At 38.8% G+C, this 25,420-nt stretch overlaps 1 long non-coding RNA gene across 1 annotated transcript; it reads left to right on the top strand.

Moving 5' to 3' along the window:
- The first annotated feature begins 526 nt into the window (after positions 1-526).
- LOC142742125 (uncharacterized) lies at positions 527-22,634 on the top strand. The gene is made up of 3 exons (XR_012881316.1): positions 527-671; positions 18,136-18,324; positions 22,100-22,634. It is a non-coding gene; the product is annotated as an uncharacterized LOC142742125 (long non-coding RNA).
- Positions 22,635-25,420: the final 2,786 nt, after the last annotated feature.

The following is a 25,420-nucleotide window of genomic DNA, read 5'->3' as shown; positions in this document are numbered from 1 at the left end:
TGTTATTCTTTATTGTCATTTGCAGATACATTAGGCGGAGTGGATTATTCCCTTGGGTTTCGGGTGCCTACATACATCTATCCAAGCTGAATATATTTTCCTTGCTTGGTCCATAGCGTTTTTTGTCTCTGAAGTGGGATATTACTATTGGATATGCTGGGACTCATACTGTTTTATTTGCCTTGCATAACAATTTTTTGGGGGTTTGTGTATATATATCTGCATACATCATGACAGAATTTTTATACATTCAGCTATATTAGAATCCAGGTGTTTGTTGCACTGATTTATGCTGCACTCCAGGTTATATTGAAGTTAACACAGGGGACCTATTTCAGTCCCCTTTGTCCCCTCTAGATCCCCCCTTTATGCTCTTAGGACATTAAACTTATCTAGTAGTCCCTTCCCTCTATGTGGCTTTTCAGCCAAAACATGCACCAGCAGTTTGCCAAGACTTATATGATCCCTTTGCCATCTTTCAAGATGGCCGCCGTGTGAGTTGTGGTACAACTGCACATGTGCGAGATTTACATAGTGTAATCTCGCGGGATTTCGGCACATACTCACTGATGAGACATGCTTGCTCACACGCATGTGGGATTCACGCAGCTGGTATGCAGGGACGCTGTAAACGCATTAGGAATTTGTCCTTCCGCCCAACACAAATGACAGTAAGCAATCTTGTTTTTAACATATACACCTGGGTGATCTATTAACTATTTATTCAATATTTACACATGGACTGCTTAGTGTTTGTACCAGTCCCTGATTTAGCTATATGTACACATGCAATTTTCACCCTTGTACTTGTATACATTTTACAACTGATTTATTTGTTATTACTTATTCATATATTTATTGTTTTTTATTTGATCACTGATTTATTGCTAATTGACTCTGTGAGTCCTTAAATACTTGGATTTTGGATGTGTTTTTTATGCTTGAGAAAGGTCCTGAGGGATTGAAACGTTGTGTGGGTGATTAAAGGTTTTTTGAAGTGCTGCCTCCTTGTCCGTTTTTCTGTCCGATATTGTGGACCTTGGACCGGGTTCTGAAGAGGCGTGCACCGCTTTGGCGGTTCTGTGCTGTGTTATTTCTCTACTTTTGGTTACCACCTATACTAAACCGCTCAACTCTGCCACCATGTAGCACTTCTAACAAAGCATCAGTTTGTAGTATACATACCATATTATTCGGACTATAAAACGCACTTTTTAGCAAGAATAAATAGTCGGCAGTCAAGGGGCCCGGCTGCGCAAGACCCCATCGACCGCATCCTTAACCCCTTCCCGACCCGGCGCAATATGGCACGGTGGGTGATGTTTGGAGGGGGCTCACAAGCCCACTCGATGCATTGCAGGTGTCAGCTGTGTTTTACAGCTGACAGGCTGCTTTAACGCCCAGGAACAGCGATTTCTCTGATCTTGGCCATTTAGCTAGATAAAGGGGTTTTCCCATGAGGGACATTTATGACATATCCACAGGATATAGGCAATATGTAAAAATAGGCACATCAGAAAATGAAAGTAAACAATCCACAGATAATGAAACAAATAAAGGAAACCGCAAAAAAGACACTCAAATGAAACTATATTCAAGTCTAAGAAAACATAAATCAGCTAGTGCGTCTTTTTTAGAGACAACCAACAATACCCAAGACAAAACCGACTCCTCAATCGAAGGGACTACAAAAACCAGCATGGATTCCAGGCAGGCAAAAGCAAAAACAAAGATTCACAAATCAAAAAGCACGAATTAACCATCAACATTTACTCTAAGAACTTGACAGATTCAGAAAATAGTCTCTTAAATAAAGGCCTAGGCTTCGTTCTGACCCAAGATATCAAACAATTTGACGTTATAATTGACTTCCATCGATTTTGCCCCAATATGCGCTTACGCATGTATTTTATGGACAAGTCCAAAAACATAGAATCTAAAATTAATGATATTCCACGCTCCCTTAGATCAAGAAGTCAATTTATTCCAGAGATTATTAACCAGCTATTGACCTCCTTCCATGATGCAGTTACCAGTGAGATAACATCAAAATGGGATACTCTACCACATAAACCTCATCCTAATATGAAGAAAGAAGAATTTGCAGCTATGAAAAAATTAAAGGAGGTCAACTCCGTTATTATCAAAAGGGCTGATAAAGAAGGATCTACAATTGTTATGAGTAGTGACATGTATTATGAAGAAGCCTTTAACCAACTTGCCGATTCTAAAATCTATAAAAAAAATGAATAGGAGATCCTACCAACAATTTTAAAAAGGAGATCAACAAAGTAATTAAAGATGCATTCTTATTAGAAATTATAGATCAAGATTCAAAAACAGCTTTAACAAATATCCTAGAACACCAGTATTTTACCTTCAACCGAAGGTGCATAAAAATATTGATAAACCTCCTGGACGACCGATCGTCTCTGGCGTCAATTCCATTCTTCATCCTCTTGCAATCTACGTAGACTCCTTTCTTCAAAAAAATTGTTGCTAGGCTACCAAATTGTTTACGAGATACTACCGATTTTTTAAAATAGAGTCACTAATGTTGACATTCATGAACATACTATACTATGCACACTAGACATTAAAAGTCTTTATACCAACATTCCTTATAATGAGAGCCTTTCAGCAGTAAGACAAACTATGCGAAGATGCTACACTTAGCAATCAAAAAATTAAATTCATCATAACTCTATTAGACCTTGTTCTGACTAAAAATTATTTCACATTTGATAACGATTTTTATCTTCAATTACAAGGTACCTCAATGGGCTCCTCTGCAGCTCCGGGGTACACTAATATTTTTATGGAATTTTTTGAATCATTATATATCCACAACTGCCCATATAAAAAACATATAGGCTTATGGCTTGGTTACGTGGATGACTTGTTCCTTTTATGGAACGACAGTGTAGAGAATCTAAAAAATGTTGTATCCTATATTACAAAAAGTCATAAAGTCATTGAATTCTCATTGGAATATAATATGAATAAAAGAAACTATCTAGATGTTGAGATTAATAAAAATGACAATAATACATTAATCTCTAAATTGTACTCAAAACCTATGGATAAAAATAACCTTTTAAGAAGAGATATTTCACACGCCCCACAAACGTTTAACCCCTTAATGACCAGCCTATTTTAAACTTTAATGACCAAGCCATTTTTTACGTTTTTCCATCGTCGCATTCCAAGAGCTATAACCTTTTTAATTTTGCGTCGACATAGCTGTATGAGGTCTTATTTTTTGCGGGACAAGTTGTATTTTTTAATAGCACCATTTTGAGGTACATATTATTTATTGATTAACTTTTATAAACTTTTTGGGGGGGGGGGGGGGGAATAGAAAAAAACCTGAAATGTCTCCACTCTTTTTCGCATCTTAAATCTACCCCGTTTACCGTGTGGTATAAATAACACAATAATTTTATTCAGCGGGTTGTTACGATTGCAACGATACCAAATTTGTATATTTTTTGTATTCATTACTACTTTTATTTGTTTTTGTGTCTCCATATTTGAAAGCCATAAGTTTTCTATTGTTCCGCTGATGCAGTTGTATGAGGGCTTTTTTTTTTGCGGGAAGACTTGTAGTTTTTATTGGTACCATTTTGGAGTAGATGCGACTTTCTGATCACTTTTTATCACATTTTTTTTAAGTCAGGATTCACAGAAAACAATTTTTCCATAGTTTTTTATATAATTTTTTACGGCGTTCACCGTGCGGGTTAAATAATGTAATCGATTTATAGTCGGGGTCGTTACGGACGCGGCGATACCAAGTATGTGTAACTTTTTTACTTTACTTTTTTAAGAGTAAAGCATTTTGTAAGGGGAAAAGGTGGGTTTTTCTTTTTTTTTCACATTTTTTTAAAATTAACTTTATTAAACTTTTTTTTTACTTTTTTACTAGTCCCACTAGGGGACTTTAATATGCGATTCTCCGATCGCTATTATAATACACTGCAATACTTTTGTATTGCCGTGTATTACTGCCTGTCCGTTTAAAACGGACAGGCATATGCTAGGTCATGCCTCCGGCATGATCTAGCAGGCATTCGCTACAGGCAGACCTGGGGGCCTTTATTAGGCCCCCGGCTGCCATTGGAGACACTCACACTCGGCGATCGTATCGCCGGGTGTCGGTGGGAGAGAGAGGGCGCTATTGTGCACCGCATCTGAGGGGTTAAATGGGTGAGATCGATACTTATATCGATCTCACACGGCAGAGCAGGGATGCCCCCAGCCCTCAGCTGCCTCTGGCAGCTGAGAGCAGAGAGATTTTACTTTTCTTGCCATGATTAAGAGCACGGTTTGTGCTTGAAACGCGTAGGCTCGGGCATCTGCCCGCATTACAAACCATTCCATGACTGCGTCTCTTTTCCGAATTTTATATATTTTCTTTCACCAATAAAAGTGGGATCTACGTATCCTTTTTACCCCGACACAGCGCTGGATCATTTCTCTTTTGTTCTACTTCACTCCACTGTGGGCCGTCGCGGGGATCCGTGCGAAGTGTCTGGCTGAGACGCAGGATTTGGTGAGCTGGAGGTTTTCTTCTATTTTTAGATTTGACGGCTCTTTGCTCTGTTTACTTTATTCTGATGCAGTGCCGTAAAAAGGCATATGCATGAGAATAAAGCCCGTTAGTGGCCGCCGTGAAAAGGCGTATTGGCGGTCACTAATGGGTTAAAGGGATCCCTAAAGGTCAATTTATCCATGCGTGACGTATTTGCAGCACTGAAGAAGAATACCACAAACAAAAGAAAGGACAAATTTTTAAATTTACTGATAGAGGCTACAAAGGAAAAGAAATGATTAACCCCTTCCCGTCGTAAACAACTTTCAGATTTTAATTTTCTTTTTTTCCTATATATATATATAGTTTTTTCTATATTTTACTACTTTTACAAGTAAAAGGCTAAGTGTAAAAAAGAATATTTACTTTGTGTCGCCAAATTCCGAGAGCCATAACTTTTTTATTTTTCCATCGATTAAGTGGTATGAGGGCTTATTTTTTGCGGGATAAGTTGTAGTTTTTAATAATACCATTTTGGTGTACATGCAATGGTTTGATCACTTTTTATTTCATTTTTTGTGGGAGATTAGGTGACCAAAAAATAGACATTCTGGCGTTTGCAATGTTTTTTTTACGGCGTTCACCATGCGGGTTAAATACTGATATATTGTAATAGTTCAGACTTTTACTGACGCGGCGATACCAATTATGTTTATTTATTACATTTTTTACTATGCTCTAGGGGGAAAATGGGAAAAGGTTTTGTTTTTTTAACATTTAATATTTTTTTTTACTTTTTACACAAAAAAACAACTTTATTTAACTCATTTTTACTTTTTAGTATTAGTCCCCCTAGGGGACTTCAACCAGCGATCATTAGATCGCTTGCACAATATACTGCAATACTAATGTATTGAAGTATATCGTGATTCTGACAGGCATCTATTAAGCCCTTAATAGGTGTACAAAGATGGCGGATCTGTGGGTCTTCATTAGGCCCCCAGGCAGCCATAGCAACCATTGCACCCCCGCAATTGCATTGTGGGGGGCGCGATGAGCTGTTAGAGGGCATCGACCCCCTCTTTCTAACGATTTCAATGCTGCGGTCGCTATTGATTGCAGCATTTAACGAGTTAAACTAGCGGGATCGCGCTCGAGCGAGATGCCGCTCATTACTCTGAAGTGTCGGCTGTAACGTACAGCCGACACCAGCATCGTATGAAGCGGGGTCACTCCTTGAGCCCGCTCCATACTTCCCCTACCCGGCTATGACGTAACTGTATGTCATATGTCGGGAAGGGGTTAAAATCGGCTCTGAAATATCATCTTATATAACAGAGAAGAACTATGTATACACAAAAATGAAAGCAATGAACAACAATTAATGTTTATCTCTACTTATGATAGCCATGCTAATCTTATTAAAACTACAATAAATAAATACTGGGACATGCAGAGATGTGACCCAAAATATGGCATTCTATTCTGTGAGAAACCAAAATTTGTCTATTGTAAAGGTAAATCCATAGCTAATCAACTAATTCGTGCTAATGTCCAAAAAAAACAAATCTCAAAATAAACTTTTTTAAACACTCCTAAAAATAGGCACATATCCTTGTATGTCCTGTCTCAATTGCAGCTCTATTATCAAAGGTAACCACTTCAACCACCCTACTAAAGGTTATAAAATTAATCACAAAGGATATTACAATTGTAATTGGAAAAATTTTATATACATGCTAAAATGCCCTTGCGGCAAGGTCTATGTCTGTCAGACAACGCGTTTAATTAAAATATGCTTCAATGAACACCGATCGGATATCAAAATCTATGGACAAAAAATTAAGGAATAAACAACAATGTCAATTAGTACTTCAAAAAGAAAACATGGCGAAATGACAGTAGCAAAACATTTTTTTGATATGAAACATAAAGTCCACGAATTGAAATGTTGTGTTCTTGGAGAAATCGGTATTACACTAAGACCAAACTACTCCAAAGAGAAGTTTTCTGGATATACACATTAAATAGTGTTAACCCCTTAAGGACCCAGCCTGTTTAGGCCTTCAGGACACAGCCGATTTTTTCAAATCTGACATGTTACTTTATGTGGTAATAACTTCGGAATGCTTTTACCTATCCAAGTGATTCTGAGATTGTTTACTCGTGACATGTTGTACTTTATGATAGTGAAAAAATTGGGTCGATAAATTCGGTATTTATTTCTGAAAAACACCAACATTTAGAGAAAATTTGCAAACATTTGCATTTTTCTAAATTTAAACGTATCTGCTTGTAAAACAGATAGAAATACCACACAAAATGTTAACTAGTTAACATTTCCCATAAGTCTACTTAATGTTTTCATAGTTTTTTTAACGTCCTTTTATTTTTCTAGGACATTACAAGGCTTAGAATTTTAGCTACAATTTCTCATATTTTCAAGAAAATTTGAAAAGGCTATTTTTACAGGGGGCAGTTCAGTTCTGAAGTGACTTTTAGGGCCTTATATATTAGAAAGTCCCCATAAATCACCCCATTTTTAAAACTGCACCCCTCAAGGTATTCGAATCAGCAGTCACAAAGTGTTTTAACCTTTTAGGCGTTTCACAGGAATTAAAGCAAAGTAGAGGTGAAATTTACAAATGTTATTTTTTTGCCAAAATAAATTTCTAATACATTTGTTTTTGTACCACAGAAAGTTTTACCCGAGAAATGCAACCAATCAATGTTTTATTGCTCAGATTCTGCAGTTTTTAGAAATATCCAACATGTGGCCCTAGTGTGCTACTGGACTGAAGCACAGGCCTCAGAAGCAAAGGAGCACCTAGTGGATTTTGGGCTCCCTTTTTTTTAGAATATATTTTAGGAACCTTGTCAGGTTTGAAGAGGTCTTGTGGTGCCAAAACAGTGGAAACACCCCAAAAGTTACCCCATTTTGGAAACAACACCTGTCAAGGAATTTAGATAAGGGGTATAGTCAGCATTTTGACCACACAGGTTTTTGTTACATATATTGAAATTAGTCTGAAAAAACATCGACATTTTTAATATTTACAAGGAATAACGAAGAAAATGCACCCCAACATTTGTAAAACAATGTCTCCCGATTACGGCAATACCCCACACGTGGTAATAAACTGCTGTTTGGATCCACAGCAGGGCTCAGAAGGGAAGGAGTGCCATTTGGATTTTGGATTTCTGATTGGAATGGTTTTCGGTGCCATGTTGCATTTGCAACGCCCTGGAGGGACCAAAACAGTGGAAACCCCCCAAAAGTGACCCCATTTTGGAAACTACACCTCTCAAAGAATTAATCTAGGGGTATAGTTAGCATTTTGACCACGCAGGTTTTTCGCTAAATATATTGGAATTAGTCTGTGAAAATTAAAATCTACTTTTTTTCTGAAATAGAGACATTTTTAATTTTTACAAGGAATAAAAAAAAAAAAAAGAACCACAACATTTGTAAAGCAATGTCTCCCGATTACGGCAATACCCCATATGTGGTAATAAACTGCTTATAGGACCCATCGTAGGACTCAGAAGGGAAGGAGCGCCATTTGAATTTTGGAGCACGGATTTAGCTGGATTGGTTTTCGGTGCCATGTCGCGTTTGCAATTCACTGGAGGGACCAAAACCGTGGAAACCCCCCAAAAGTGACCCCATTTTGCTTTTGGAGTGTAGATTTTGCTTGGTAGTAGTTCTGTTTGGGGTTTTGCTGGTACTTCAGTTCATAATGTGGGGGTATATGTAAGCTGGGCAGATTACATCAGGGCATAATAAGAGGGTATAATAATGGGGTAAATAAATAATAATTCAGATATGTGGCCGGTATCGCACTGATAAATGGCACCCGATCTTTTCCGCTTTTGGAACACTCTGCACATTTTGCATCACCATATTCTGGGAGCCAGAACTTTTTTATTTTTTCTCCACCAGAGCTGTGTGAAGGCTTATTTGTTGTGGGACAATCTGTAGTTTTCATTGGTACCATTTTGGGGTACATGCGATTTTTTTTATCACCTTTTATTCCATGTTTTTGCAATCCTGACCAAAAACCAGGAATTCTGACAATGTTTTTTAGTTAATTTTTTTGCGGCAATCACCGTACACTATAAATGACATTGTTACTTTATTCTGCGGGTCAGTACGATTATGGCGATACCATATGTATATAGGGTTTTTTTTATGTTTTGCAGCGTTTGCACAATAAAATCACTTATTTCTAAAAAAAAAAATATATATTCTGTCACCATATTCTCAGAGCCATAACGTTTTTATTTTTATTCCAAAAAGCTGAGTAAGGGCTTATTTTTTGAGGGGCGGATTGTAGTTTTTATTGGTACTATTTTGTGGTACATGCGACTTTTTGATCACTTTTTATTCTTTATTTTGGGAGGGGTGGTGACCAATAAATAGCGATTCTGGCATAGTTTTTTTATTGATTTTTTTTGGGGTGTTCATCGTGCGGGAAAAATAACATTATCATTTTATAGTTTTGGTCGTTACGAACACGGCAATACCAAATATGTGTACTTTTTTAACGTGTTCATTTTTTTCCTATAATAAAAGTCTTATTATAGAAAAAAAAGCATTTTTTGTTTATGTAACTTATAGCTTATTTTTACACTTTTTTAAAAACATTTTTATTACCTTTTTTTAACTTTATTTACTTGTCCCACTAGGGGACATTTAGACTTGCAGCTTTGATCACTGCTAGAGTACATTACACTACCTACGTAGTGTAATGGATTCTAACTGTCATTGTGACGTGACAGTCACACTAACAGAAAGCATCGGAGGACCAGCCTCCAGCTGCTCCTCCTAGGCTTCCGTACATGGCAATCCGGAGGCCATTGACTGGCCTCCGATTGCCACAACAAGCATCGGCAGCCCCCACAATCACTTTGTGGGGGCTGCCGATATGCTTCAAACCCATTAAATGCAGAGATTGCAATCGGTCGCTGCATTTAAGGGGTTAATTGCTGAAATCAGCCGCGATTGGACAGCTGGCAGCGCAGTCTTGTCGCTCGGTGTACACACAGAGTGACAGTTTGAAATATTGACGAAAATGAACGCCCTGATGCGGGAACTAATACCCGACCATGACGTTCATTTTCGCCATAGGTCGGGAAAGGGTTAATCCAACTGGGATGAACGAAATATGCAATTTTGACATCTTTTTATAAAGTATATTCCACCTTGAATATGAAAATACAGTATATAGCTATACATTCCTATCACATTTACCCAAAAATATATAAATAATCAGGATATCACATTGAATAGTTACATCTATGAATTCAGAGGATATAAAACATAATTAAAAATTAAAATATAAAATGTAACTAATTAAATTTTCTCATTAAGTAATATCGATATAACTATCTAATATGCTAAAAAAAACCATCATATATACCTCTGACCATTATCAAGCTTGCTTCTACCACTACTTTTATTATATTTTAAATCACATAAAAAATATTTTTTGCACTCACATATGTTGACACAATCAGCTGGTTCACTCTTGCTATTTAAGCTTGCACCGGATGTTACTTGGCACGCTTGAGAAAGGGCGAGTTCCCCCGAAATGTCGCACCTGGCTAAGTCAAATGCTGACTTATCCCCCACGTAGGTCTCTGCTGAAGTCCTTCAGCTCTCCAGTCCGGAATGCAAGATATCTCACCAGCTTTCTGCAAAGGACTTCGCCATATGGGTGATTACCACTTTATACTTACACACTATTGTCATGGTGTTTTTGTATTTAATTATATTTATACAAAGAACATATCTTTTTCAACTTTAATTCATTGTTGACTTTCATTGTCTGATGTGCCTGTTTTTACATTTTTGGCTATTCCTGAGATTTGTGAAGCCTCTCATTGGCACACCACACGCTTATGTGCTATAAGGTCTATTCATTCATTTATATATATCCACAGGATATGTCATAAATGTCAGATAGATGCGGGTCCAACCTCTGGGACCCGCACCTATCTCTAGAACGGGACCCCTTTATCCCCGTTCAAGCTTTTTGTGCTCACGCTTACTCCCAGCCACTTACTGATTACATGGTCGGGAGTTATGGAAACAGCGTAACTCGCTGAGCTACGCGGTTTCCGTAACTCCCATAGAACAGAACTGTAGTTATGGAAACAGCGTAGCTCGCATGCTACGCTGTATGCTGCTTCCGTAACTGCCATTCATTACTATGGGAGTTACGGAAACAGCATAGCTCAGCGAGTTACGCTGTTTCCGTAACTCCCTACGATGTCCCGACCATGTAATCAGTAAGTTGCAGGGAGACCGCATGAGGACAAAAAACTAGAACGGGGTTTAGAGGGCCCCGTTCTAGAGATAGATGCGGGTCCCAGAAGTGGGAGCCGCATCTATCTGACATTTATGTCATATCCCGTGGATATGTCATAAATGTCCCTCATGGGAAAACCCCTTTAAATGCTGCGGTCAATAGGGACCGCGGCATTTAAACCGTTAGGAGGTGGACGGCCCCCTCTGATAGCCCATTGCCCCCCCACAACATGATCAGGAGGTGCCGATGGTGGTCATGGCAGCCTGGGGGCTAATGAAGGCCCCCAGGTCTGCCTTCTGGCTGCCTCTGCTAAGCCCTGCCTCTAGCAGTGCTTAGCAGAAGCCTGTAAAAATGACAATATACTGCAATACATTAGTTATTTAAGTACCAGAGGGGAACTAATAAAATGTGTAAAAAAAAAGTTAGATACATTTTCAGGAATGTAAAAAAAATAAAAAAAATATTAAAAGTTCACATAAACACCCTTTTCCCATTCTTTCCCCAAGCACAATGTAGAAAATAAAAAAAATGGTATTGCTGCATCAATAAAATTCCGAATTATTACTATATACCATAAACCCCACCAGAATCGTTGTTTTTTGGTCACTTTAGCGGTAAAAAAAAAAAAACAAAAGTGATCAAAAAATCGTATGTACCAATAAATGGAGTCATTAAAAACTACAGCTCAGCCCGCAAAAAATAAGACCTCACACCGCTCAATCAATGAAAAAATATTAAAGTTATGGCTCTGAGAACGTCGTGAAAGTAAAAGTAGTAATATATGAAAAAAAATATTCTATTTTCAGTTGTCTAAAACCTGGGTGCATCTTATAGTCAGGTGCGTCTTATAGTCCGAAAAATACGGTAAGTATATTTTCAAGTGTTTTTAATGCATGGTCGTTTTCTTGAATAAATGTATATTTGTATTCAAAATTATCTTGAGAGCCTATTTATGTGGGTGTATACGTTTTGTGTTCTGAGGCATCCATTTAGGCACTCCCTTTTTGTAACATAATGTTCAGGGTGGTGCTTACATTCTATCTACATATTGTACTCTTTTCCTGCTCCTTTGTTTGAGCAGGTTTTATGCTAGTGGAGGCACACCCGTGTTTTGATATCTTTATTTTTTTTTTTTATAGATTATTATTAGCAGTCAGACAGCCTTGATTTTTTATTTTCCATTAGAAAGTATGCAGGACTTGGAAATCTCTCAAATCACAGGTGACTTGATTCAGGCATGTGAAAATGATTAAAATAATGTTTAAATTATTTCATTTTGTGCAGCGGCCATCTTGTCTGGAGTCTTCATCTTGTTTCTTTTGTAATGAATAAGAAAGTCATTGCCCCTTTAAGACAAGTGTGTAAGTTATCTTTGACCTTGGTTCCCATACGAGGCTTGGAAGGAAGGAACTGGGAGTGAGATAGGAAAGGGAGACACATTCACATATGCATGAGAGTATGTCTCCCCCATCTTAAAAGAACGATCTATGATATCCTTGCCAAGAGAGATAGGCCACCTGCAAACCTGATGCATGAAGAATTATAATATTGCATTTGGAATGTATTGTCTGTCTGTAATTGGCTGAATTTGAAATATTGTCACATTGTCTCTGATTGGTTAACCTCAAGCCTACACCCCTTCTGAATGATATTATTGGAATTGCGTTTGGCAATAAACCAGAGAAGGATTTTGAGCATACAAAGCATGGTCTCTTGTGTCATCTTTCTCTCAGAGATATATATATCAATTACCTATGATTTCAAACTGGATAAATCACTGGCGGGCGGGTGGGTATCAGTTGACATACTCAATACAAATTTCAGTCTAATATATTTTGGCTCAGTTGTTGCGTCAACATGGCACATGGGTCTATTACAAGATTATGGTGGAACATTTGTATATAAAATATAAAAAAAACTGGAATTAGGATACATGGTCTAAGAATTAAATTTTTTCCTACATTACAACCCACTCCCGGTTTTAAAAACACATGGAAGAACTTTCTCAGTTCTCTGAGAGTATCATTTATATGTTGCTTGACCTTGGCAGGGACCTCTTATTGCAAAACAAAACTTGGATCAGACAACTGAAGTTCCAAACATCCAACTTTTATCAAATCACATTGGTGCAGCCATTTCAAGGTCATCTAAAGGACGCTATTGACGCCAAGTACGAAAAGGACATCTTGGAGTACGAAAAGGACATCTTGGAGGACAAAAGATCTAAGTTCACATGGGATAAGGCTGATCATGAAAAAAATAGAGTTTACAGATGGAAATATTCCGGTAACACACAGAATGTCAATGGTCACACTTTGGATAATAACCTAACTTCAGGCATAATGGAAACTGGGTCGTTATCTTTTTTTTTCTGTCCTTAGACACAAGCGATACAGGCGGAGGACTAGGAGGGGGTGATGCAAACCCAAATTCAAAAAAAGCAGGGTCCCAAGCATCAGGGCACAGCACCAATCAATCAGGGAAAGAGATGTTACGACTATCGACGACCATGAATCAAGAGCACCAATTACAGAGGAGATTGTCTATTTCACCACTTGACAAGTTTTCGGTTGTTAAAGATGTATATATTTTTTGTAGAAAAAAATCCCCATGGCCACCCTTTTGTGGCAGACATTGGTAGATTGTGTCAGCATCATTGTGTATACATAGATTATTTTTTTTCCTGCAACCCTTTGTTCTTCAATTTGAATCTTATTTAAGGGATCTATGCACTGTATTCAACAACTAAAAGATTTTGTTATTCCAGAATACAGTAGTTCATACTGATTGTATTGGAGTGGTGTCATACTTTCTGGAACAACAAGAATCGAGAGATCATATGCATGATTCTTTTGTATTGGATTGATTGAATTTTGTATTTCGACATAATTATTTAATATTTGCCCACGTTTTTATAGGCAGATGCCTGGCACTGCGATGGGGGCACGGTGTGAGCCCTCCTTTGCCAACCCATTTTTAGGTTGGTGGAAGCAGGTACATGTATTTCCATCGCAGTATTTTCGGGGATGGGGTTACTCAAATGGTTCAAATGTTTTATTTCTATGGAGGCGCACTGAGGCCACTTATCGGGAGGTTATTACTTTCTTGAATGACAATTCTTTTAACATTCATCTCACCTCTAACATCTCTGAGTCCACAGTGGATTTACTGTATCTCAAATTACAGATGGTCATATTCAGACTTCTTTATAAAAATACATCTCCTGAGGTGAAGCTACCTCACAGCCTCTGACGCTCAACCTATCAGCATGAAGCTGCTTCACACAGTGCGAGAGACTGAGGCTGATAGGAAGGGGATCACTTCAAATAGCCATATCTCCAGCTGTGCTTCTGGTGGCATATGAAAGATGATATTCTAATCTTTCATATACCACTAGGATCGCAGTACCAGCTGTGAAACAACCGGAGGTATCACAAGTTGAAAACACAGTCGGAAATGGAAGCTGGGCTGAGAAGGGGGAGAAACTGTAAGCTGATTGGACAGTGTCATACAGAAAACATTACACTGCCCAGAGTGAAAAGAACGAGTAACCTCCCATTTGGCAAGTGTAGCCAAATTAGCATATTTAGAAACTGTAGTTATCAGCATCTTAGCGCCTATTAGATTAGTTATTAGAGTAGTTAGGAGATAGGGCATTAATAAACTAGTGACAGAGCCCCTTTAAAGATAGAAATTCTGGTTGGGCAATTCCTTAGGGTTAAATGGAATACTTCAGGTCCTCATGATTTAAGTAAGTAAGTGTAAGTAAGATATATCACAAGATCATTGGAACAATATTTCTTCAATCCTGAAAAAACACTAAGGGTGTGAAAACAGGTACAAAACTGAATTGACATCTGTGACCTCTTGGAGGAGGGGCGTCAACTTTTAAGGGCTCATATCCTTCTGGGAATTGTAATATATGTCAATTTATGGTACCCACTCAATGTTTTATTCATCCAGTAGATCGTACATCATTTCCGCTTAAGCAATATATCAATTGTAAGACTCGGTAGTGTGTACATTAGTCAGCTCTTGTCTAAAACTATATATAGGACAGAAACCGCAAGAATTACGGAAACATATACAGAAGCATATCTTAATAATCTCATTGGCACATCATGACAGGACTAAGGAAAAAGCCTTAATATAGGTGACCATCTATTTTCTACATCACCATAGAGGTAAACCTACTGGACTTAGTGTTAAGTTTAGATCAAATCTAGCTTAACATGCGGGGTGGTAGTCCTAGTAAATATCGGTAAATTATTTTATTAGATACAGGGGCATCAATGAAGAACTCTTATTTACTGTTTTCTTCATATATTAAAAAAAAATTCACATGTTTTAACACAACAAATATTTTTTTATTTCTTTTTGTGTTTTTTCATTCCTTTTTCCCCACCTTTTTCTGTTTTACTTTTTTTTTGCCCTTCTTTATTATACATTTTGTTTACTTTCACATACACACGTTACATTCTTCCATCATAATATATACCCTATTATGGATTATTATTAGTTAGTCTAAGAATAGGATGGGTGGATATCTTCATGTGAAATCTTCACTCGATATATGCTGGCGACTATATTCACTGTGAATTCATGGTTCACTATTTTTATATTTTATTATTTTATTTATTTCTTATTTATTTTACTTTAATTATTTTTTTTCTTTATTATTCTTTGTCATATAACATATATTTGTGTAATCTGAAAAAGACCTATCCAACGTAGTTTTGCAAAATATGATATTTATTAATCCATATAATAGGCTTAATTCAGACCTTCATCAGACACTACAAAATAATGTAATAAAATTAACATACACATACAGAAATGTATACATCGTAGCATATATATAGTACATGTCCACCCAGTTCCAGGAGGAGACAGGGTGAAGCCATAACACAGGTATAGCACTACATATTAATATTGTTTCAACTGTTACACATATTATTTGCACTATACAAGTGGTTCTAGTAAATAACAAATCACATGAAATGGGGAAAGCGAACGAGGGAGAGTATCAATTTTAAATAGACAATATATCTGTGATGTTAACAGGGTATACTGATTTCTGTCTTAGTAGAGACATGTACCTAAAGTGGTGCAAAATTATGTAGAAGGACCTGTATATCCTACTAACTGTAATTTCAGTGTTTTCGATATTCACTGAGCGAATAGAATTCTAGCGTTGAGAGTTTTGCTGTAGTATGTGGCGTCTCGAATCTAGATATAGATGCAACAAGTACTAGAGACATAAATAACTCCTTCGAACATAGTCTAAAATGATTACATGATCTCACTACTTATGTTCTGTTTCCAGTAACATGACTTGTTGCAGACGTAATGATGTAACACTCGTCCCTGTAAATTGGAAGGGCTGCTGTGGTAGGCTAGCGTCCTGATTGGGCATGCAGATGTCCATCAGGTTGGGGGCATGGTTTTAAGTGCCGTGTATCGCAAGCTAACTAGCCCGTAGTATGTATACAAATAGTCCTGTCAGGTCAAGATAAATAAGGGTCAATCAATAGTTACAGTGATGCAGCAAACTAAAAGGGTGATGATATAAATTCTACAGTATTAGAATACGATATACAGTCCTCAACATGTGCCATAAATTGATTGTGCATACTGTGACGCCGATATAGCAGCATACTAGACGAAGGGTCCCTATTCAAGTGTGAGGAACAAGTCAAGAGCAACAGTAGACCCAAAAGTCAGGGATGAATCGCATATTAGCGTATCTGGAAAACAAGCAGCATGTTATCTATAGGTACAGGCGCAGTAAATATACATGGTAAATATCAGAATTACACGAGGTACACTTTATGAATTTCAGAATTACATCAAATTTGAAATTTCGTAGTCTCTGTTCATCCCCAATGGTTTAAGGAACTGAAGTCGGTGTATCCAATAAGCCTGTCTAATTTAAATTTTTTTAATCCTATCAATTCCCCTGTGCGGTGCTGGAATATGTTCTAACACCTGAAATTGTAGCTATGCTATGTTGAGTCTTTGTTGGTGGAAGTGGGCTGGGACTAGAAGTAGAAGGTTCTTGCAACGGATTGTCGATTTGTGTTGGGAAATCCGGTCCCTTATATGTTGGGTGGTCTCCCCCATATATATATATATATATATATATATATATATACATGAGACCGCACAGGCATTTTATTAAGTAGATATCGAAATTGCTAACACAGGAGAAATAAACATAAATGGGGAATTTCTTTCCAGTCTGTGGATGTCGCCTCTGAGGACGAGAACACTGTAAGCAATGAAGGCAGGGAAAAGTGCCCTTCGGGGTGCGCAAAAACATCTGTCTGGGTAACGTGATATGAGATCCCTCATCTGCCTTAATCAACATGCCCCTCAAGTTTTTTGGGCATCTATTGCATGGTAACAGGGGATTGGAGAATTCCCCTACTGTGGGATACACTTTCATTAGGAGTTGCCAATGTCGCCGGATGATATTTAGGACTTTGCCCACATATGGGTGATAAGTGTGTACAAATGGTATAAGTTTGCCCATTTGTCTCCTGGGTGTATGTGTAGGTTTCTGGGCATCTTTAAGTATTTGTGGGGGGTATCCACGCTGCAAGAATTTATTGCTCATTTCCTCTATACAAATTTTTTTGGGGGATGTCATGTCCACAATCCTGCCCACTCTATCATATTGTGATCTAGGTAGTGATTTTAGGGTAGTGGCAGGGTTAAAGCTGGAATATAATAGGAGGCTATTACAGTCAGTGCTTTTAGTATATAGATCTGTGCTCAAGTTTCCTTGAATGTCTTTCGATACAATGTACAGAGAAAACTGACTTGCCGTTGGTGTATGTGTATGAAAAGTTGAAGGTCCAGCCAGATGGCATTGAGGTAGTGGCAGAAACGTGTCTAAGGACTCCCTAGGGCCCCCCCCCCCCCATATACAAAAATTTCAGCAATGTATCTTTTCCATGTTTTTGGAATAGTTCATTAATGTAAATAAAAGTTTTTTCGAAGTTTGACAAATAACAATTTGCATCTTGGGGGCCCCTTTTGACCTCATGGCGGTGCCCTGAATCTTCAGAAAGAAATCATCCTGAAAGAGAAAGAAATTCTCCGTAAGGACTAATTTGAGTAAGTGCAGGCAAAAGTCAATTGCCCTCTAGTCAAGTCCTGACATCCTAAGCATTTTGTCCACTGCTTCAAGACCCTTCTTATGTTATATAGAAGTATAGAGGCTTGTAGTGTCTAATGTCACTAATAGGTCTGTCTCGGTTCTATTGCCTTAATCTCTCTAAGGTGGCTGAGAAAGGTGGATGTATTCAACCGGAAGGACTACGTCTGTTTAACCAGGGGAGTAAGAATCTTCTCCAATAATATGGACAACGGAAATAACATAGAATATGTCGACACCACGATTGGGCGTCCAGGATGATTATTCAGTCTCTTGTGCACTTTCGGGAATACATAGAACACTGGAATAATAGGGTGAGCATTTGTAAGATATTAATTTATCTCACTGTTAATAGTGCCTAGGGTAATATGGTATTCCAGAGCATGTCTAATTTTGTCCCTAACGGAAGATGTGGGATTGTGTTGTAGGTTTATATATTGTACAAACTGCTCATGTAATTTGTAAGTATTCAGTAGTATTTATAATTTTTTATCTAGGGGTAGACAGTATTGTTATAAGTGCATGTTTTATGATTTTAAAACACTTTATATATGGTCACCCCATCTTCATATATACAGTATGTCTTTTTATTATTAATTGACTATGATATGTATGCACATATGCCTTATTGTTTATTATATGGGCCATCATTGATCACCTTATTGTGCATTTTTGTTCTATTGCATAGATGTATATACTATCAATTAGAAAGCATATATGTGTCTTAATACTTTACTGGCATTACTTGTATATTATTGACATTGTAACAGATCATTCTCAGTGTTAGTACACAAGCGCACGCCCTTATATTCTAGGGTGCATACGCATAATGCATATTGCATTATTAGGACATTTAAAACCTGTATTAAGTGTATCGTTCATATTTAACCAATACACACTGAATGTACTATTCAATACTGGGGAGTGTTATTATATTTTTCCATCTACAGTGAAGGAAATAAGTATTTGATCCCTTGCTGATTTTGTAAGTTTGCCCACTGTCAAAGTCATGAACAGTCTAGAATTTTTAGGCTAGGTTAATTTTACCAGTGAGAGATAGATTATATAAAAAAAAAAAAAACTGAAAATCACATAGTCAAAATTATATATATATTTATTTGCATTGTGCTCAGAGAAATAAGTATTTGATCCCCTAACAACCATTAAGAGTTCAGCCTCCTCCAGACCAGTTACACACTCTAAATCAACTTGGTGCCTGCATTAAAGACAGCTGTCTTAAATGGTCACCTGTATAAAAGACTCCTGTCCACAGACTCAATTAATCAGTCTGACTCTAACCTCTACAACATGGGCAAGACCAAAGAGCTTTCTAAGGATGTCAGGGACAAGATCATAGACCTGCACAAGGCTGGAATGGACTACAAAACCATAAGTAAGACGCTGGGTGAGAAGGAGACAACTGTTGGTGCAATAGTAAGAAAATGGAAGACATACAAAATGACTGTCAATCGACATCGATCTGGGGCTCCATGCAAAATCTCACCTCGTGGGGTATACTTGATCCTGAGGAAGGTGAGAGCTCAGCCGAAAACTACACGGGGGGAACTTGTTAATGATCTCAAGGCAGCTGGGACCACAGTCACCAAGAAAACCATTGGTAACACATTACGCCGTAATGGATTAAAATCCTGCAGTGCCCGCAAGGTCCCCCTGCTCAAGAAGGCACATGTACAGGCCCGTCTGAAGTTTGCAAATGAACATCTGGATGATTCTGAGAGTGATTGGGAGAAGGTGCTGTGGTCAGATGAGACTAAAATTGAGCTCTTTGGCATTAACTCAACTCGGCGTGTTTGGAGGAAGAGAAATGCTGCCTATGACCCAAAGAACACGGTCCCCACTGTCAAGCATGGAGGTGGAAACATTATGTTTTGGGGGTGCTTCTCTGCTAAGGGCACAGGACTACTTCACCGCATCAATGGGAGAATGGATGGAGCCATGTACCGTCAAATCCTGAGTGACGACCTCCTTCCCTCCACCAGGACATTAAAAACGGCTCGTGGCTGGGTCTTCCAGTACGACAATGATCCGAAACTTACAGCCAAGGCAACAAAGGAGTGGCTCAAAAAGAAGCACATTAAGGTCATGGAGTAGCCTAGCCAGTCTCCAGACCTTAATCCAATCGAAAACTTATGGAGGGAGCTGAAGATCCGAGTTGCCAAGCGACAGCCTCGAAATCTTAATGATTTACAGATAATCTGCAAAGAGGTGTGAGTCAAAATTCCATCTAACATGTGTGCAAACCTCATCATCAACTACAAAAAACGTCTGACTGCTGTGCTTGCCAACAAGGGTTTTGCCACCAAGTATTAAGTCTTGTTTGCCAAAGGGATCAAATACTTATTTCTCTGTGCACAATGCAAATAAATATATATAATTTTGACTATGTGATTTTCTGTTATTTTTTTTATATAATCTATCTCTCACTGGTAAAATTAACATAGCCTAAAAATTCTAGACTGTTCATGTCTTTGACAGTGGGCAAACTTACAAAATCAGCAGGGATCAAATACTTATTTCCTTCACTGTATATTGTAGATACCTCACTTTCTGTTTGGGCGGTCGCCTAATTCTTTGCCATGATTTTTTTTAAGAGTTTTTAATGTATGGTCATTTTTTAAGATATATTTAAGATATATTTGTAGTCAAAATTATCTTGAGGTTGAGTGCCTATTCATGTCTACTTTTTGTCTACTCTTCCTTTTTTATACTGCTGAGGAACAATTAAGAGAATTTGAAATACCCCTTTTTCGGAAATATTGGCGAGAGTGGAACTTGCTTACACATTTTTCTTAAGAGATAGGACCTTCTTTTTACGACCAATTTCAATAAATACATTCTATTTTTGTTGAATTAGTGAAAAGCAAACATTAACAATAAAATTAAACATTATTTCAGAATTATTCTTATTCAATCGTGATCTAAATTTATTTTAAAAACTTCTCTAAGGCTAGATTCACACGACCGAGTGCAAACTCGGATGTGAAAAACGGCTGTTTTTCACGTCTGAGTTTTACCCATGCGGGACCCGTTTTCACGGATCCCTCATAGACTTGAGTCTATGTGTGAACGGCCCCATTGAAATACATGCGTCCGAGTGACGGTCGTAGTTTTAACTGCCGTCACACGGACGTACACTACGGTCGTGTGAAGAAGCCCTTAAAGAGGTTCTGTCACTGGATAGACTTACTTTAAATTTAGGCATCTCTAAATGCTCTAATGAATGTAAACCAGTGTCATTGGATTCACTGAATGGCCCCCCGAACTGTTGTTCAGTACTGTGTCCTTATAGTAATTAACACAGTGTGCCATGGAGCCAGCAATGAGATTCCTTTTGCCAATTAACTCAGAAAGATATGCTCATTACTTTACATGGAAAGGTCCTAAGCAGCTCTCCAAATCGTTCCTGTGAAAAGGGGTTGTTCAAACTGGAAAAAGTCATATTACAGTGACAATGTCACATTTAAATGCTGTCTTTTGAGCTTATAGGTATGAAGGATGGATGAACTGCTGGATGTTTTTAGATCTGCATTATACGGTTGGACGTACCGCAACGGTAATATGACAACAATGTAAAAACTTGCGATGGTCATGCTATTGGTGAGGCAGTATTGGCAATCTCTTAGTATTCAACGGTATTACTTTTGGTTATAACTTGTTTTTTTTACAGCTGTTGAGCTAAAACATTTCTTTAAAAAGTAGGAATTTTTGTTGTGTTCTATGATTTATTTTGATTGCCTGTCTGATCTTGTGTTCCTTCCTTCTGTTGCCTCATGCTGATTAAATTATAGTGGCCGGAAAAATGTAGCGTTAAGGAACTTTTTGTTGTGTGACCTGGTAATAGTAAAGTGTCTGGTATCTATTGAAATGTCATACAACCTGTTGTGTAATACAATGGGGAGGCAAGTTTTACTCCATTGAAAGTTTGAATGAAAATATGGACTTAGTAGATAACTTTAAACCAAAGTAAAACCCTGCTTTTTTTTTAGGACATCTATAAGATTTACTTAAAATAAAAAGCTGTTAAATTCAGTCAATAAACCACCCAAATTCACCTTCCTCTTACTTCAGGACATTACACGAACCTGGAGAAGTAACAAGTAACCCCTTCACTGCACAAGTCCACCAGGAACTTTACCATCAGGAGACGCCAGCGGTCACTTCCGCTCCGGTCCACTGTGTTCCGTAGGGGAATCATCATCAATTGGCCCATAATTCCCCTGGACTATAAGAAGGGCCCTGCTCCTTTGCTCATTGCCTGAGCGTTGTTAGTATTCCCATGTCAGACTTGCAAATGGACTCTTAGTGTTATCCTGTTCCTGTTGTTTCCCATGCTCTGCTACCAGTATCCTGTATCCCATGCTGTGTCCTTGTTCCTGAGCCTGTTAGTGTTGGAGTCGTGTCCTACTGCACCTGCTGCCTTCTGCCATGTCCAGTGTCATCAGCCACGTCCAGTGTCATCAGCCACGTCCAGCCACGTCCAGTGTCATCAGCCACGTCATCAGCCACATCCAGTGTCATCAGCCACGTCTGGTGCAACCTGCTGCACCCACCTCCATCCGTGCTAAGCCTCGGCTACTGTCTGGACTATTCAGGTACCTTAGTGCGGGACTTTGTATTGCTTGGGTGCTCTGTTGTTTGACCAGCTGCCTCCCCGATACGGAGGTGCGGCCTAGTGGGTCCACATACCCACAGACCATGAGACTGTGAAGGGACACACCCCTTTTACTAAGGGAATGGTTGTACCCAGCTGTTTATTTATAAATTTTCAAGAAAAGATACTTCTGAATTTCACTGCAAATCCACAGCAAAGTACAGTACAATACATGTGGATGGGGTTTTTAATACCCCATCCACATGTAGTGGAAAAAATTAATGTGGAATTGAGGTCATTCAGCACCTATATTACCATTTCAATGTGTAGGGTGAAATCCACAGCATAAACCGTATGTAACATTTGGGGAAATTGCTGTGGAATCGCCGTGGACTTGCAGCAAACTCTGCAGCAGAATTTTTCTGCTATGTTTGGACGTACCCTAAAGGTATGTTCACACACTGTGTTTTCAGGCGAACGCCTACAAACACCCATTAAAATCAATGGGAAAAACGGCATTTAGTTTCCAACAGGTTTTAAAAAAGGCGCGTAAATAGACGCTCTGTAAAAAGAATATCAAAATACTCCTCACAGGTCAAAATCACTGGTTAGGTGCAGCCCACAAATGTCGAGGCACCTCTAAAGTATATGAACAACATGGCAAAACTCCAATAAATCTAAGACAGAATTGAGAACAAGGAGTCACAATGCCATAAGGAATAGAAACAAGTACAAAATTGTATTTATTACAATATCATACTAGGAAAAAACAATTAAAAACAATAGCGAGGATCTAAAATACAGTATATGTGTGGGCCACTCAAAATATATTAATATTACCACGGGTATGATGTGTAAAACACACGCTCTGAACGTGTGTCTGCCAGGCAGTAGCAGGAACCGTAGGTCAGTGATATGTCACCGCAGTATCTCGCCTGTGCTATAGAGATATATGATGAGCAAAATTGAACTTCAGTAATAAGTAAAGCCCAAATATCAAAAATTTGGGACAAAAAAGACACTGGGGGGGAAATATCACACCGAACATTGCTGCATAGTTCACTATACATAGGTCAGAAAGGAAGTATCCTGGCATGTCACTTCTTGAGGCATTTTTTGGAGCTGATTTTCCATTGAACACTATGAAAAACACCTCAAAAAACGCCTCAAAAGAAGCAGGGTAGGTTCACACACAGTGTTTTCGGGGCGTGTAAAAGGAAGCTGAATACCTACAAACATCTGCCCGTTAATTTCAATGGGAAAAACGGATTTTCATTCAGACGGGGCTTTTCTTTAAGCGGCTGTTTAAAAAGAATTACGCGTAAAAAAATTCCCAATAAAAAGACGTAGCATGTCACTTCTTGAGCCGTTTTTGGAGCAGTTTCTTATTCTGTCAATAGAAAAACAGATCCAAAAACGGCTCCAAGAAACGCATCAAAAAACGTTAGATGCTTTAAAAACAGTTGAAAATCAGGGGCTGTTTTCCTTTGAAAACAGCTCCGTATTTTACAGCCGTTTTTACTTTAGCGTGTGAACATAACCTAAAATTAAAAGAAGCTTCATTTTCAGCTTCAAAAACGGCTAAAAATTAGAGGCTGTTTTCTCTGAAAACAGCTCCGTAATTTTCAGCTGTTTTTGACTCCCAAAGATAGTGACGTCAGGGTTATCCTCCTGAACCGGAATGTGATGTCCGGGGCAACCCCAGAGCAGGAGTCACAGGCAGAGTGGTATTAGCACTCTGCCTGGGGCCACAGCTCTGCTCCTGACATAATTGTACATATATGGAGAGTGATGTCAGGGGAAATCCCAGAGCCGGAGTCCCTAGTATAGGCTCTGCTCCAGAACTCTGGTGAAGCCCCTGACATCACTATCCATATATGGACAGTGATATCAGGGGCTTGCCCAGAGCCGGAGTTCCGGGCCTAGCGCTATTAGCCCTCTTCCTGGGACTCCAGCTCTGCTACTGACATCACTGTCCATATGTATAGGGACAGTAATGTCAGGGGTTCCCCCAGAGCTGGAGTCCCAGAGCAGAGCGCTACTAGCGCTCTGCTTGGGACTCCTGCTCTGCTCCTGACATTACTGTCCATATATGGACAGTGATGTCAGGGGCTTCCCCAGCCAGAGTCCCGGAGCAGAGCCGCTTCTATCACTTGGATTGGAACTCCAGCTCTGCTCGTGACAACACAGTCCATATATGGACAGTGATGTCAGGGGCTTCCCCAGAGCAGGAGTCTCGGAGAAGAGCACTTGTATAGTCTCTGCTCTGGGACTCCTTCTCTGGGGAAGCCCCTGACATCACTGTCCATATATGGCTAAAGCGTCGACAATGCTCTGGCTGGGGATTCCATTCCTAGAGCGAGCCCCAATAGACCTATCTACTACAGGGGCTGAGGAACGACATGAAGGAGAGCTGGTGCGCTCCTCCTTTAGACTTGCTCTCTCCTCTTCCGAGGGAGTTACGGTGACCCGCGGCCACAAATGACAGTCTTAGGGGCCGCATGCGGCCCCGCGAGCTGCCTGTTTGAGACCCTTGCTCTAAGGGGAGCGGCCTCTTCTAGACCAGTTGCACTTAGTGTCCTTCTAAAAGCAGCAAGCATAGAACCTTTGTTAAATACTACTGGTGTCGCTCGGAAAGAGTTTAATTCTTAAGAGTTACCACCTGAGTGTGCTATTCTACCCACAATCTGTTTCTACGTGGCTGTCTCCCGCAGAACACAAGAAAGTTTGCAACAATCTGTGACTGCTAACTACATTTGTTTGAAGTATGGAGTTGTTCAGATAACACTAGTTTTCTC

This window comes from Rhinoderma darwinii, chromosome 1 (assembly GCF_050947455.1).
Source record: "Rhinoderma darwinii isolate aRhiDar2 chromosome 1, aRhiDar2.hap1, whole genome shotgun sequence".
Lineage (NCBI taxonomy): Eukaryota > Metazoa > Chordata > Amphibia > Anura > Rhinodermatidae > Rhinoderma > Rhinoderma darwinii.
The sequence above is the reverse complement of the archived record's forward strand: the minus strand, read 5'-3'. Positions and strand labels throughout refer to the sequence as shown.